Genomic DNA, 13,994 nt, shown 5'->3' with positions numbered 1-13,994 from the left:
GGAACCCCCAACAGGACAGGATCTGGTGTTGGCAGGAAACCCGGCGGAGCAGGTGTCGGCGGAACCCCCAACAGGACAGGATCTGGTGTTGGCAGGAAATCCGGCGGAGCAGGTGTCGGCGGGACCCCCAACAGGACAGGACATGGGGTTGGCAGGACCCACAGCGGAACAGGTGTCGGCAGGATCTCCAACGATACTGGACGTGGAGTTGGCAGGACCCTCAGCGGAACCCCCAACGGCACAGGACATAGGGTTGGCAGGACCCCCGGCAGCAGAGTAGTCGGCGGGACCCCCAATGGGACAGGACATGGAGTTGGCAAGACCCCCGGCAGGAGAGTAGTCGGCGGGACCCCCAACGGAACAGGACATAGGATTGGCAAGACCCCCGGCAGAAGAGTAGTCGGCGGGATCTCCAACGGCACAGGACATAGGGTTGGCAGGACCCCCGGCAGAAGAGTAGTCGGCGGGACCCCCAATGGGACAGGACATGGAGTTGGCAAGACCCCCGGCAGGAGAGTAGTCGGCGGGACCCCCAACGGAACAGGACATAGGATTGGCAAGACCCCCGGCAGAAGAGTAGTCGGCGGGACCTCCAACGGCACAGGACATAGGGTTGGCAGGACCCCCGGCAGAAGAGTAGTCGGCGGGACCCCCAATGGGACAGGACATGGAGTTGGCAAGACCCCCGGCAGAAGAGTAGTCGGCGGGACCCCCAATGGGACAGGACATGGAGTTGGCAAGACCCCCGGCAGGAGAGTAGTCGGCGGGACCTCCAACGGCACAGGACATAGGGTTGGCAGGACCCCCGGCAGAAGAGTAGTCGGCGGGACCTCCAACGGGACAGGACATGGGGTAGGCGTCGGCCGTAGAGCCAACAGGATACGGGGGGCTGGCGTCGGCCGGAGAGCCAACAGGAGACGAGGTGCTGGAGTCGGCCGGACCACCGACAGGACACGAGGGGCTGGAGTGGAATCCACAGGTGGATAGGAGGAGGCAGGAAATGCAGCAGAAGACGTCAGAGTTGAGACCTGAGCAGCAAGGTTTGAGATGTGTAGAGCCATGGACTGATTGCTTTCAACTAAGGCTCGCAACATCTGCTCATGTTGGCCCAGAAGATTTCCCTGATGAGAAATGGCGTGCTGGACCGGAACAGAGGCCGGAACCATGGTTGCTGGGGCCAGAACTGGGGCTGGAACCATGGCTGTATGGGCCGGTTCTGGAGCCGGAACCATGGCTGTGTGGGCCGGTTCTGGAGCCGGAACCATGGCTGCTGGGGCCAGAACTGGGGCTGGAACCATGGCTGCTGGGGCCAGAACTGGGGCTGGAACCATGGCTGCTGGGGCCAGAACTGGGGCTGGAACCATGGCTGCTGGGGCCACGGCTGGAATCCTGGCCTTGCGTCTCCTAGAGACCCTTTGGAGGCTCCGTGGACCTCCTAAGGCAAGGCGGGATCCCGAGAAGGGGTTTGAGGCTTGAGGCTGGCACTCAGGGCTGCTAGTAAAAAGTCTTAGCTTCTCAGGCAACAAGCTCCTAAGCCAGGGCTTGCTGTCAACCTCCCTGCGTGCCTCGTTAAGGGCAGCCTCTTTGGCCTCTCTGGATGAGGCCCTCCTCCAGTCATTGAAAATACATTCCAGATTGTATTTAAGCTCATAAAGCTCTTGGCTAAATGAAAAAACTGCTGGGTCCATACTGGTCTGTTCGTACTGTCAGGTTTGGGGAAATAGGACCCAAGTGCAGTTCAAAAATACAAAAAGGTTGTTAACAAAAAGTGGCTTTATTAACAAAAGCTGAAGGCATAAACAACAAGAAACTAATAAACAGAAACAAAACCGGGGAACACGACAGACAGGAACAAACTTACAGACGGGAACAGGCAGGAGACATGGACAAGCATAGACGACAGGTAGCAGGGACATGAAATGACGACGAACAGACATGGAGCACAGGGGGAAGACAAGACTAAATACACAGAAGGGTAATCACAGGACAAGACACAGCTGGACAGGGTAGGCAGAAACACAAGGGCAACAGGTGAACACAATGAGGCACAATCAGACACACCAGGGAAACTAACGACGGGAACAAAACACACGGAGTAGGATCAGACAAGACACAAAGAGGAAAACATTTCAAAACAAAACAGGAAACCAGAGACAGAAAAAGACAAGACAAAACACAACACAGACAGATCGTGACAAGATCACTGCATGGGAATCCATCATAACAAGATTCAATGAGACATAAAGATAATGCATGTTTTAGCACAGATGTTGCAGTCATGAAATATGTGTAGTCATCTCATTCATTCAGGTAGATTGATGCCAAGTCAAATATAATGCATTAGTCTTTAATTATATGACATCTCCTCTTGTTTATCAGCAAAAATCCAGTGGACACACATGTTTAACACCGGAGAGCCTATTTTGTGACTGCTGGTATTTATTCTTACAGTTTCCCCAAAAAATATGTGTTTTCACATTTACATTTACATTTAAAATGATGTAAAATAACATACACAAATTGCTAGAAATTACAATCATATTTTTATCAGTGCATCACCAGAGGCTGTTTTATAAAAGTAACGCTTAAGCTAATATAGCAGCCATTTAACAGTAAACTGGCGGCACCATGCTTTCACTTTTAAATGTTTTCATTCTATATTTTAATACAAATATCTGAATGAAAATAAAAACCTTTTGGTGTATCTCGCACTATCCTTTTTATTATATCTACACTATGCTTTAAATAGATAGGGGAAACACCATAAAGACGTGTCATCTGTTTCCGTGGAAGTTACACAGTCATTTCACTTTCAGTTCAGTGCAAACAGGACGCTTAGACATTTAAAAAGCGCTGTGCATTATTTTTTTACAATTGAATATAAGACAATCCGTGCATTTTTTTTGTTGTAAAAATGTTTAGTGGCACCGGCCACTGTGGAGTGAAGGGGATGTTGGTAACCGGACCTCAGCCTGGCTCAGCTGCTCTGAATAACGTTGCCCATTTCGCCTGAAGGCTTGACTAAAGTAAAAATGAAAGCAGTGCAGCACCAACCGCTGCTTCTTTGTTCCAGTTGAGTTATCCAACGTGTACCTCATTTCTAGATGGATCTTCCTTCAAAGCATCACCTCCATATGGAATAATGCGATGGCTGCTTAACTAAAGGTGAGTTTTCTGTTCTTTATTTAATCTAAAGTGTGAAAATTCGCCTTGTTGCCATATGGAAATATTTCATGTGTTATGATGTTTACAAAAAGCAAATAGCCTAATTCAATGTGATGTAAAAGGCATAGCAACACTGGATTGATAAACAATAGTGTTTACTGTTTACTTTACACTTCTTGAGTTTTTCTATTTTCTTCTCTTTTCAACAAAATCCTGTGTAAATGAGAAAGTGAAAGCGAGGAACGAAAACCAGATTATATGACAATGATTTACAGCATCAACTGCATCATCGTCTGTTTTATTTCTATTTTCTTTCTCTTCACATCTTTCTCTTAACTGCGACTTTATGACTCACTCTTAAACATTTTCGTTTTGATCGCACATATAAATTGTTTTACAAGATAACAGTGGCATATTTGAATATACGATATTTATGATTTATTACTATCAAAATGTTAACATGTGAAATCATTGTTTAATCATACCCATCTAAAGACAGGGAAATATTCTTATTTTACATGTATTTAAATATATACTCCCAGGCCAGGCCTCATTATTAATGCCATCTGCGTATTTGGTCAAAGTGGATTAAAACGCTGCTTCATCATTAGACGCTAGATGTCGCTAGCGTCTAATGATGGATGGACAACATCCAACGTACTCTTTTAGCCAAGCCTTTTATTTGTTTTTGTATTGTTTTGAATGAGCATTTAACATTTTCTCATCTATTTGTATCTGGTTGCTGATATTTGCACTTTGCACGCAGCCATTTTAACAAAAACGGTGGTGGGAAGTACATTTAAGATAATCATACTTTTATATGTACAGTTTGTGCAACTATATGGCTCTACTCCAATACATTTCAGAGAAAAATAATAACTCACCAGACATTGTTTACGATTGAACCAGTGGTTTGCATTTGCATGACTTATTCTTTCTCCACCAATACAAAATAAATTATCTCATTAAACATTCACAGTGTTTTTGTTGTGTGAACCACACAAAATGATACTTGCAGGGGTTTTTTGTAATACTGGATTTAATTCAAAACTACTTTTGACACTTTGTTAATTTGTTACTTTGCAAATATGCATGTAGGACAAAAAAGGAAACAGCAAATAAATGATAATCCAATTTTATATAGGTTGGAATAAGACTACTTTTTACGTCTCTAAATAATTGTTCCACTTTTACCAGTTGCAACATTAAAGTGATCTAAACATTAGTGCAACAATAATCATAATTGAATACCATTATTTTGTCTGTAATGGGCTATTTGGCGTTATGAGTACTTTTTGGTTAATTAAGTTTCCTTTTACTTAAGTAGAACTTGAGTCTTCCCCCTCAGTTTAACACCTCAATAATTTAACACCCTAGGGGTGACTAAGCTTGAAGCTACTTTTGATACTTTAGCACACTAATATACCTGTTAAAATTAAAGTCACGTTTTGTATTATAATGTATGTGTATGTCATTTTATACTCGGGGTTAATTAACTAAATCTATCAGATTTCATAAGTGTTCAGATACCATTGTTGTTGTACAGCTTTAGATAAACACTGTACCATGAACAACCACTAGATGGTGCCAAGGCCTTTAATATGAACACCATGAACTTGACTTCTCTTACCCTCTGTTGATGGCATGTGGAAAGGGAAGTAGGCTATCAGGTTTCATTGTTGATAACTGATAGGGTGCCTGACTTGTTTATTTACTTACCTTGAAACTTTACCTTCCTGCTGACCTGATCACATATATCTTTGGAATTTGCATATGTCTGTAGAAGAGTTGACCTTTATAGTTTACTATTACAATATATATATATATTTTTGTTATCACAATTACCCTGCAGAGCTGAATAAGAGTCATGGTTAACAGACAGGAAAGTCATCTTCTAAACTAGGGCAGTGACTTTTGAACTACTTTGAACCCTGCCGGCCTTTTATATAACAGGATTGCAGGAACCTTTGTTCTAAACAAGTATCACCACCATATATCATAAACGAAGATTGACTTAACCTATAAAAAACGTTCCCACAGAAAAAGCCCGCCAAATATAAAATAGAAGGTGACTTGTGAAGCGATTTGAGTTACAGCATACGGATGCTTGAGCTTTAGGTATGCATTCGTCTTGTTCCTTGGAATATGTTTTGATGTTTAATGCCTCTGTTATCATCAGTTACCAGACAAGATGTGTACTGTATCACAGTAAGGCAAGTAGATAACCCCCAATTCATTGTTGAGTTATAGCTATCAAAAGCAAGTTGGAAATTATTTTTCCTTTGCAATATGTTTTCTATGGGGTATAGTGGTTGATGCATTAAAGAGAACTGAATAAGTAATTGATTTTGTGTGCCATAGGACAGTTAAGTCAGCGAATAGCTGAAGAATCTAGGCAACAGAGTGGCCTGCTAGAAACTGGGAGACTCGAGGATTTCTTGTAAATCACGTGACTTACGAAAAGTCATTGGATGCCGTTTATCATCTGGCCATAGGGTGGTGCTGCTGGCAGGGGATGCTGATGCATTTCTAATAAACCGGCCTTGAGCTAGGAAATCTTCTTGGTTTCTAACCTCCACCATCCCTCCCTGCCTTTGCAGTTGCCGCTTTGAAAGAAACTACTGTAACTTTGCTTTTTCTGTCAATAGGGTCAGCAATTCAAAAGTTAATCAGTATCAAACCCTAATTGTCTAACAGCACCAGGCACCATAATGGGGGGGAATTCTCCTTGAAGGACCAAGACAAACCTGCCCCATGATCACCAATGTTTTTGCACAATGTGTGAGTGAAAAATAGTAATCACCCAGAATCCTAGGGTCTAATACCCAAGACCTTTGCATGCACATACGTCACATTTGATATGGCTTGATGGCAGTGTAAGTATTTTAGGAAAGTCTTTCACTATGTTTTGATTTGTAATGTTATCCTAAAATACAAGACAAGGACTATTACATAGTTCAAATATTAATTTATTCAGGAAATCAGTGTTTTATCCACCAAGAGTCAATGCCCCTGTTTAGCACAATGTTATACAGTATATCTGTTGAGGATATCATCCTGGCAACTTCCTGTCTTTTTGTGTTACAGACCACTTATCTCACACATCGCAACTGTGGTGATGCAGGAAACCCAACCCATCTGGCACTCTGGTGAGTCTAAAACAAGCACAAAGAATCATTTGCAAGTATGATTTGATCCAAATCTGATGAAAAGCATACTGTCATGTCTGCGCCTCTCCAGTATTTTTCTTCACAAAACAAGCAATTCAGCAAGTAGATACAAGGTTTTCAGTTCCCTGACAATACACAGAAACCCTCTACAATGACACTTTCCAGATGTTTTATATGATGCCATGGCTTCAGTCCACGATGTGCTTGGGCAGTTTTATGTCTCTTATCTGATGAAAGCAGACTTATTATATGGTAGTGGGAAATGCAGTTGATCCCTGTGCCGTTAATTTTCATCCTGCACTTACGACCTCTAACACTCACAGGTCACAGGTGGGAGTTTTGGCTTCAGGTTTGTTGTCTTAAACCAAAGGTGGTAGTTTAAAAAAGGCTTCCACACAGGTTTTTACAGTTTTGCTTACAAGCTGGAAATAGATCATGCACTTGTTTGCTTTAAGACAGTATTTTCCTAGAAGGAAGAAAAGTAGATGTGCTTTATGCTTGACCACCATTCATTTGTCAAATCCTTCATATTGGTGTGAAATGGTGCGGTCTGCCTTAAGAAAAAGGCTAACAACAAGGGTATACAGCGATAAGTAATAACATGAATAGAAGTTGCAGTTAAAGCCCTGGTAGCCTGAGGTTGAGATTAGCAGCCGGCACAAAAGCAACATCTGTAAAACATAAACGCCCACATAAATGCATGCTTTTCTTTAACAGATCTATAGAATGTTTTGAGCATGTCAGCCTGCATGTTTATCCCATGGATGTATAATAAGAGGTTTATCCTCACAACTATTTGTTGTCCTCCTGCTTCCTTGTTTTGATATGACCTTTGCAATTCATAGTGCCAACACATCTAGCCTGTGGCCACACCCACAGCAGATGGCATGGTAGCACACAGACAGATATGTACAGCGAAAAATGTTGATAAATTGATGATTTGGCTTACGTACAGTCAGATGTATCTCTTTAAGTGATAATGTCAAAACACCACATGCAGTATGCTATTATAAAAACGTGTTAAGGACCAACAGGAAAGAAGTTGAGGGAACACTTTATTGAGAGTTTCCTATGACACAAGACAAAGAGCTTGTCAACTCTGTTAAATAACACAAAGCACATTGCAGGGAATGACTGTAGCTCATTCCATGAGTGCTGTTGGGACCAGCAGCTGTGTCGGGGATCTGCTTACTCAGATAACTTTTGCACTAGGATTATGTGGCACTCAGACCTACAAAGCCCTGACATATATTACTGTATTTATGGGGATCAGTTTAGGGATTTTATGATCTTCTAGGGGCACAAGAAGGTCAAGGATTCCTATTAATCAGCCAGGACAGTTCAGTCTCTTATCTGCCATCTTAATTCACTCACTTATTTGTTCTCGCTTATTTACTGCAGGTCTTGGCCTGTACTTCACTTTAGGGCCGTAGATGTAAACACTAAACCCCCTGGCATCTGCAAGAAATTTAAGAAGTGACTTTCACAGGAAGCAACACCTGCGGCTAAACCGACACGTGTCTGTCATAATCAGAGCAAAAAAGCTTGTGCAGTGGGCTGTCATTTTTTTCTGCAGCCACGTTGCTATATTAGATTGGACAGCAATCCTACCGTGTAATAAGTCCACAAGAAAAATAAAGCATGTGATTCTGAAACTGTCCACAAACAAAAGAGTCCCAAACATTACGTTTGTGTATGAAACTGCAGCATGTTTCTCTTTATGGAACTGTTTTTGGGCTTTGCAATGCATTTGCACCTGTCGGCAACCGTAGAAATAGCCTAAAAAACCCACTGAAATAGTTGCATAGCCATTATAGCACTTAGTCAAGCAAAAATTATGTAATCTGATTATATATTTGTAGGCTAACATACAGCCAACACCTATTTCATGGCTCTGAATATCAAGTAAATGGTTCTTTGTGACATTTAATAAAACAAAAAAGTGAAGTTGTTATAGTTTGAATGCCAAATGCAATCATATGTACATAAAACCCTAAAAGTGAACTATCCCAATCAAGCAGAACTCACATGGAGCCAATTTCTGAGACCAATATATGAGGCATTTGTGTTGACATGATATTTAGCAGCAGCTTGATTCTTCTCCAACTACAAAGTTGTGTAACATTGTTTAAGGGAAACAGTCTGAAGAGGGAAGAAGTGGGAGTGGATGGATTTCAAACAGGAGACTGCAGTCTGTTTCCTGTTTGCTAACAACAATCATAGTTGTTTATTTCAGCCATTAACATGATCTTTCTTAAACTAGTATATTATGCAATGACAACAAAGGTCCCTAACGTTTATTGAGTAGTTATTTTATCCAAAACTGGATAAGTAATGATTTTTTGGATTTTAGCCCAGCCAGTTGTAGACATACACTCTGTAAAAAGGTGTGTTACTAGGAGACAATGTATTTACACGTTTAGGCTCAGAAAGACTATCTTTACTCATGATTTATGACAACATTTGCATGAGACCTTTAATGTTTGAGTCAGAAGTATGACTACACAAGAAGTCATCATCCAGAGCCTGCAGGGTTATATAAAATGCATCATTCAGTAGAGTGTGATTCTTATAATAAGAATATAGGTGTAGATAAGAGTCATCCCTGCAGTAGTCTGAAAAACACACGTGGTTGATGCCATCTGAGGCCTGGTTTGACCGGTTTATTTTTCTACTCTGTGTCATATTACGGGCACTGAGCCACCCTGCCATGGCACAGAACACTTTTTGGGATGGGGTGTGTGTGTGGGTGTGGGGTGCATGTTGGGCTGCGTGAGTTTGTGTTTGTGTGTAAGACAGAGGCAACAGGGTTCTACTATTTCTAGTAAGTCAGCTGACTTCATTAAACTGTCTCCTCCCTTTTATGGCTCTCTATCTCTCTCAAAGACTTGCCACCCTAAACACACACACACAAACACACACACACACACACACACACACACACACACACACACACACACACACACACACACACACACACACACACACATAGAAATAGAAATATGGCTTTAGTCTTTATAGAAAGTCAGCTGACTTATTTTCTCTCTCCCTCTATTTCTCTGACTCTCTTGCCCACACCTGGCAGGCGACTTGTTTTTAAAGGTTCTTTCATGAATGTTTACATGAATTAGGTCTTTGTTCAGCAGTAGTCCAGGGATTGTTCAGTACGTGTTCTGCATTAAAAAACATTATTAGCAAAAGTGCTTAAAGTGTCAAAAGTAATTAAGGTACTAAACTCAAAAAAGGGCCCATCTGTGAATATCCCATGAATACATTTCCTACTGTTGGATTATTATTGCTAAGCATTTAGTTAATGAAGGTGGTACAAATCCTTTATACTAATAGTTTTTCACTATTAGGTTGTATATCTGGAACAAATCTAGTATAGCTATTGTGATCATGTTTTGAGTGTAAACTAGCTTAATCTGAAAAGTAAACTATTAGCTGTAGCTGTCAAATGTCGCAGAATCTGGACCCTAAGATTCTACCTTTAACTCTAGTGAGGCAGGAGTTGACAGTTGCATAACATAGAAATACTTAAGTAAAGTAAAAATACCTTACATTATTTACTCAGAACAGCATGCATTACATAAAGCAGGAGTTATTAATGTGGTTCTTTCCAACATAAGTTAGCTTGTTGGTAAGCAGTTGCATGAATTTGGAGCGGGATGAGGGTTCAAGGTTCAAGGTTCAAGGTTATTTATTGTCAAACTAACATAGCTACAGAGTAATTATGTAGTTGAAAATCTTAGGTCACAGGCTTCTCCAACAATGCAACATAATAATACAGATAGTAAAAACCCTCAGAGTCTATGTGATGTCATCCAGTCGAATCCTTTCTTTGCCTTTTACAGATGCAAACAAAGGTAATGACACATATCAGACATTAAATCAGATACTAAGCTTGTGACTAACCCATTAAAAACATTTCAATTATTTGTAATTGTTTGAACTGTACACTGAATGCAACGGGAAAGCTAATTAAGCTATAATTGCAGGTGTTCTTACTCGTGTTTCCATTTTGGATAAGAGTTACCATAATCTAGACGGTATTAAGTAAAGACATAAATACTTTGAGTTTAGAGATGCTGTTGGAGCAATACATTGATTTAAATTATTTAATAGTTCACCATTTACTTTCAGGTTGTTTTGTTAATAGTACATGAATTGTTATTTAGTGTAATTATTTTAGGCCACCTGATGATTATGTATCTATTGGAGACAGGTGGTGTTGGGATTGGCGCACCAGAGAGGCCATATGAAGCTGGGGAAGCGACAGTGCAGGAGAATACGTTAAACCATTGTTCTTTATGATGTTGGGTTTATGGAATACAATAAAAACATACTGTATGCCCAAAAGGATATTCTTGTAAACGATTCCCTTACTGGTGCCCCAGCAGCAGTTTCATTTTGTTATATTTCCTTATAGTTTTCGCCGCTACAGATGCTTCTCAATTGATGACTGATTGATTCGGTCGTTTGTCAAAGCTCAGAATTGAAAAAAAGTTGGTAGCTTGTTACCGGTTGGCATGAAGCCACGGCCCACTTTTTCCATGATATGTTTTATTACTGTGATTACAAGGGAATAACTTTTCAAAGTGGGGCAAAGTTCACATACCAATGTATCCAAGGAAGTTTCAACATCAAATCCATAAACATGTAACACTCTTCTTACCCCTTATTCTATCTCAATAAGTATTTAGTCTGCAGGTTGACCTGGATTTCTAAACCGGTATCTGCACGTTCTCTAGCGATGTGTCGTTGTTCGGTGGGATAAATGAGAGGACCTGGCAGTGCAACTGAGCCATATAATAATTGAGAAATCGGGTTGATTATCTTAATGACACAGGATTCCTGTAAATCTCTTTCCCAGAGCACCTGTGTTTTCACACGTTAACACTTTCTTTCTTTTTGAACAAACAGGAAAATAAAATGCAAAACATATTTAACGAACTGCCTGTGCTAGGGATTGTTTTGCTTTACAGTTGTTGTGATTACTAAACAAGATCAGTTTATCTGTATTAATGCCTTTTGACTGTAAGTTGAGGTGTCAAAAATGTCCCTTTTCTTATCCTACTATTCTCATAATTGACCACACAGAATAACCTCACGTTGTGTCGGATCATATCCCACAAGCTCACAGCAGACTTTTTATAAATGGTTCAACGAGAGACAGCTCTGGTGTTTCCCGTAAATCAGCAGACCAATTTCCACTTATTCACCCTCCCTCCCTCCCTCTCTCTGTCTCTCTCACAGCCACACCACCCACCCACACACAGACACACACACACACTCACACTCGTTGTCCCTCCCTCACCATCTCTGTCACACACTCCCACAAACACACACACTCAAGCCTGTTAAAAACATGCAGTCTTGAAATGACTCTCTCCCCAAAAGCTTCTTCTTTTTCTCAGCTTAGCTTTCAATCCTCACTTGCAAACAGATTCTGGAGAGTGATCCTGCACTCAATATCTGCATTATAAATGGATGATTTATTCATTAGACCTCATCGATTAGTATCAGCAATGTTATTTAGAAGAAGAAGAAGAAGAATATATACTTTATTAATCCCCAATGGGGAAATAACTTTTTTCACTGACATTGCATCCATTGGTTGATACACTTAAGCACACAGAACCACATGCAGGATAGGAGAGGGGGAGTGAAGGGGCAGCCAGTTCATTGGTGCCCAGAGCGGTTGGGTGTTCGGTACTTTGCTCAAGGGCACCTTGGCAGTGGCCCAGGAGCTGCTGTGGTGTGTCCCTACAGGCTAAGCCCCCTATAGAGACATGGTTGCACCTTAACACCCATTCAACTTGTAAATGACTTGGTGATTAACAAAGATGTCTTCAAATGTTGTCATTTATTATGATTCTAAACTTTCACAAACAATTTTTTCTAATGAGAATCAGAATACTTTATTCATCCCAGGGGGAAATAAGCAAATTTCCGTTGCAAAAAAACAAACATCTTTCTCTACAAGGCTGTTTAGAGAGGGTGCATCTTTAGAAGCTACTAAAAGCAGTTACTAATAGAAAAATAAGATAAAATACCGGGTTAAAAGTTGAAAATATAAAGAATCTAGCATGCACTATTGGCCCATGCGGACTATATGCGACTTTCAGAGACTATTGTGGGGATTTTGTGTGAATTACTTCGATAAGAACTACAATTAGCCAACTTCTGCCTTGAGCTTCCTGCTATTGTTTTCAGCTTTCTCAAAAACCTCTCAGACCCTCTCCTGTGCTGCAGCATGGGCAGTTTGAAGAGACACAGTAGGCCTGTCAAAAGAGGTTATGGCGGGTTTAAATTTAACGTTAGCTCAGTTATATTCAAGCATATATGGATAAGCATTTTTGCTGTAGTAAATAATTTTTAATAACTGTCACATGATTTAAAATCGTACCGCCTAAAGTAAATAAACTTGTCTTTGTTCGAAACAAACATCTCAAAAACTTGGGATGAATCCAGCTGTGAGTGTTCAGTTTTGGGATGAGTGTACTGCAGGGAGTGAGCCCCTGTGGCCTTATGAGTCACAATGAAACTAATACATAACTGCTTAAAAAGATGTTGTTATGTTTTGATAATGCTGAGTGTAATAATTAGCTGAGTCATTAAACACTAAAGATAGTGGAAACAGACACTGTGAGCTGGCAGCCTCTCTCTTTATCAAATTAAGAGTTTCTGCCTGAAATGCCGATTGGGTGACTTTTCCTTTAGCACGTGGCAGGGTTTCTTCAATTCTTTACACGTTAAGACCTATTTTCACCTTTATTTCCTTAAAACTACGGTAATCAATTGAAGTAAAAGGTGAGATTTACATTTTGCGACCTGTATTTATCCAGGAAAAGTCAACAGTAAGAGGCAGAAGGGAGAGGTGCACATTTGCATAAAATGACACACATAGACACTCAAAGAAATATTTCCCTGAGGAACTCCCACGTCTTCCTCTATAAATTATCACCAACTGACACCAACATCCTATTTGTATTTATAGGATTGATACTAAATAAATATCCAGTTGTAACAGGAAATGGAGAGAACAACACGTTATCCATGTGTGTTTCATGTGTCTCGGTTGGTATGCACTGTATTGTCCAGCAGCATATTTGTCTCGCCTAACAACATAATTAAATCAAACCAAATGGCATCACCATACCTGAAACTCAACCCACTTAACCAGGAATGCTATTCGTTTTTTTTTTAGAAGAGCGACACACCCATATCTATTTAGACTTTCCTTTTCTTTTTATGAGCTCTTGTATCGGTGCCTTTTTATTAGACAACAACCGTAGAGCTGTTATGTAAGAATCGTTCAGATCTACAACACGGAACAAACGGCAATACTGTATTTAACTTTTTTTGTAATCTCCTTTAAGTCAAAGTACAGAGGTTCATAAAGTAACACTATCTGAAATGCCCTCTGAGTGTGATGTATAATCACCTATGACTAATATATTATGGAATTGGCTGTTTGCATTAATACATAAGCAGAATTTAAATGGAGCTTATTTAGGCTCACACATTAACATGAGTAGTTTATAACAATGTGTCACTTTTCTATACACCAGTCATGTGTTTTGAATGTAAAATGTATATGCAAATGATGTTTTCAATGTAGTATAGTAAAATGTTCAAGATTTGCCTCTTGATTGT

General features: G+C 40.5%; 1 long non-coding RNA gene across 1 annotated transcript in view; it reads left to right on the top strand.

The window, feature by feature from the left end:
• The first annotated feature begins 2,816 nt into the window (after positions 1–2,816).
• The window catches only part of LOC117490372, a 17,095-nt gene continuing 5,917 nt past the window's right edge, over positions 2,817–13,994 (top strand). The window contains exons 1-2 of the long non-coding RNA XR_004556673.1: positions 2,817–3,165; positions 6,253–6,314. This is a non-coding gene — a long non-coding RNA (uncharacterized LOC117490372). The remainder of the gene's footprint in view (positions 3,166–6,252; positions 6,315–13,994) is intronic.

Source organism: Trematomus bernacchii, unplaced genomic scaffold (genome assembly GCF_902827165.1).
Source record: "Trematomus bernacchii unplaced genomic scaffold, fTreBer1.1, whole genome shotgun sequence".
Taxonomy (NCBI): domain Eukaryota; kingdom Metazoa; phylum Chordata; class Actinopteri; order Perciformes; family Nototheniidae; genus Trematomus; species Trematomus bernacchii.
Note: the sequence above shows the minus strand (reverse complement) of the source record. Positions and strands in the feature narration are given on the sequence as shown.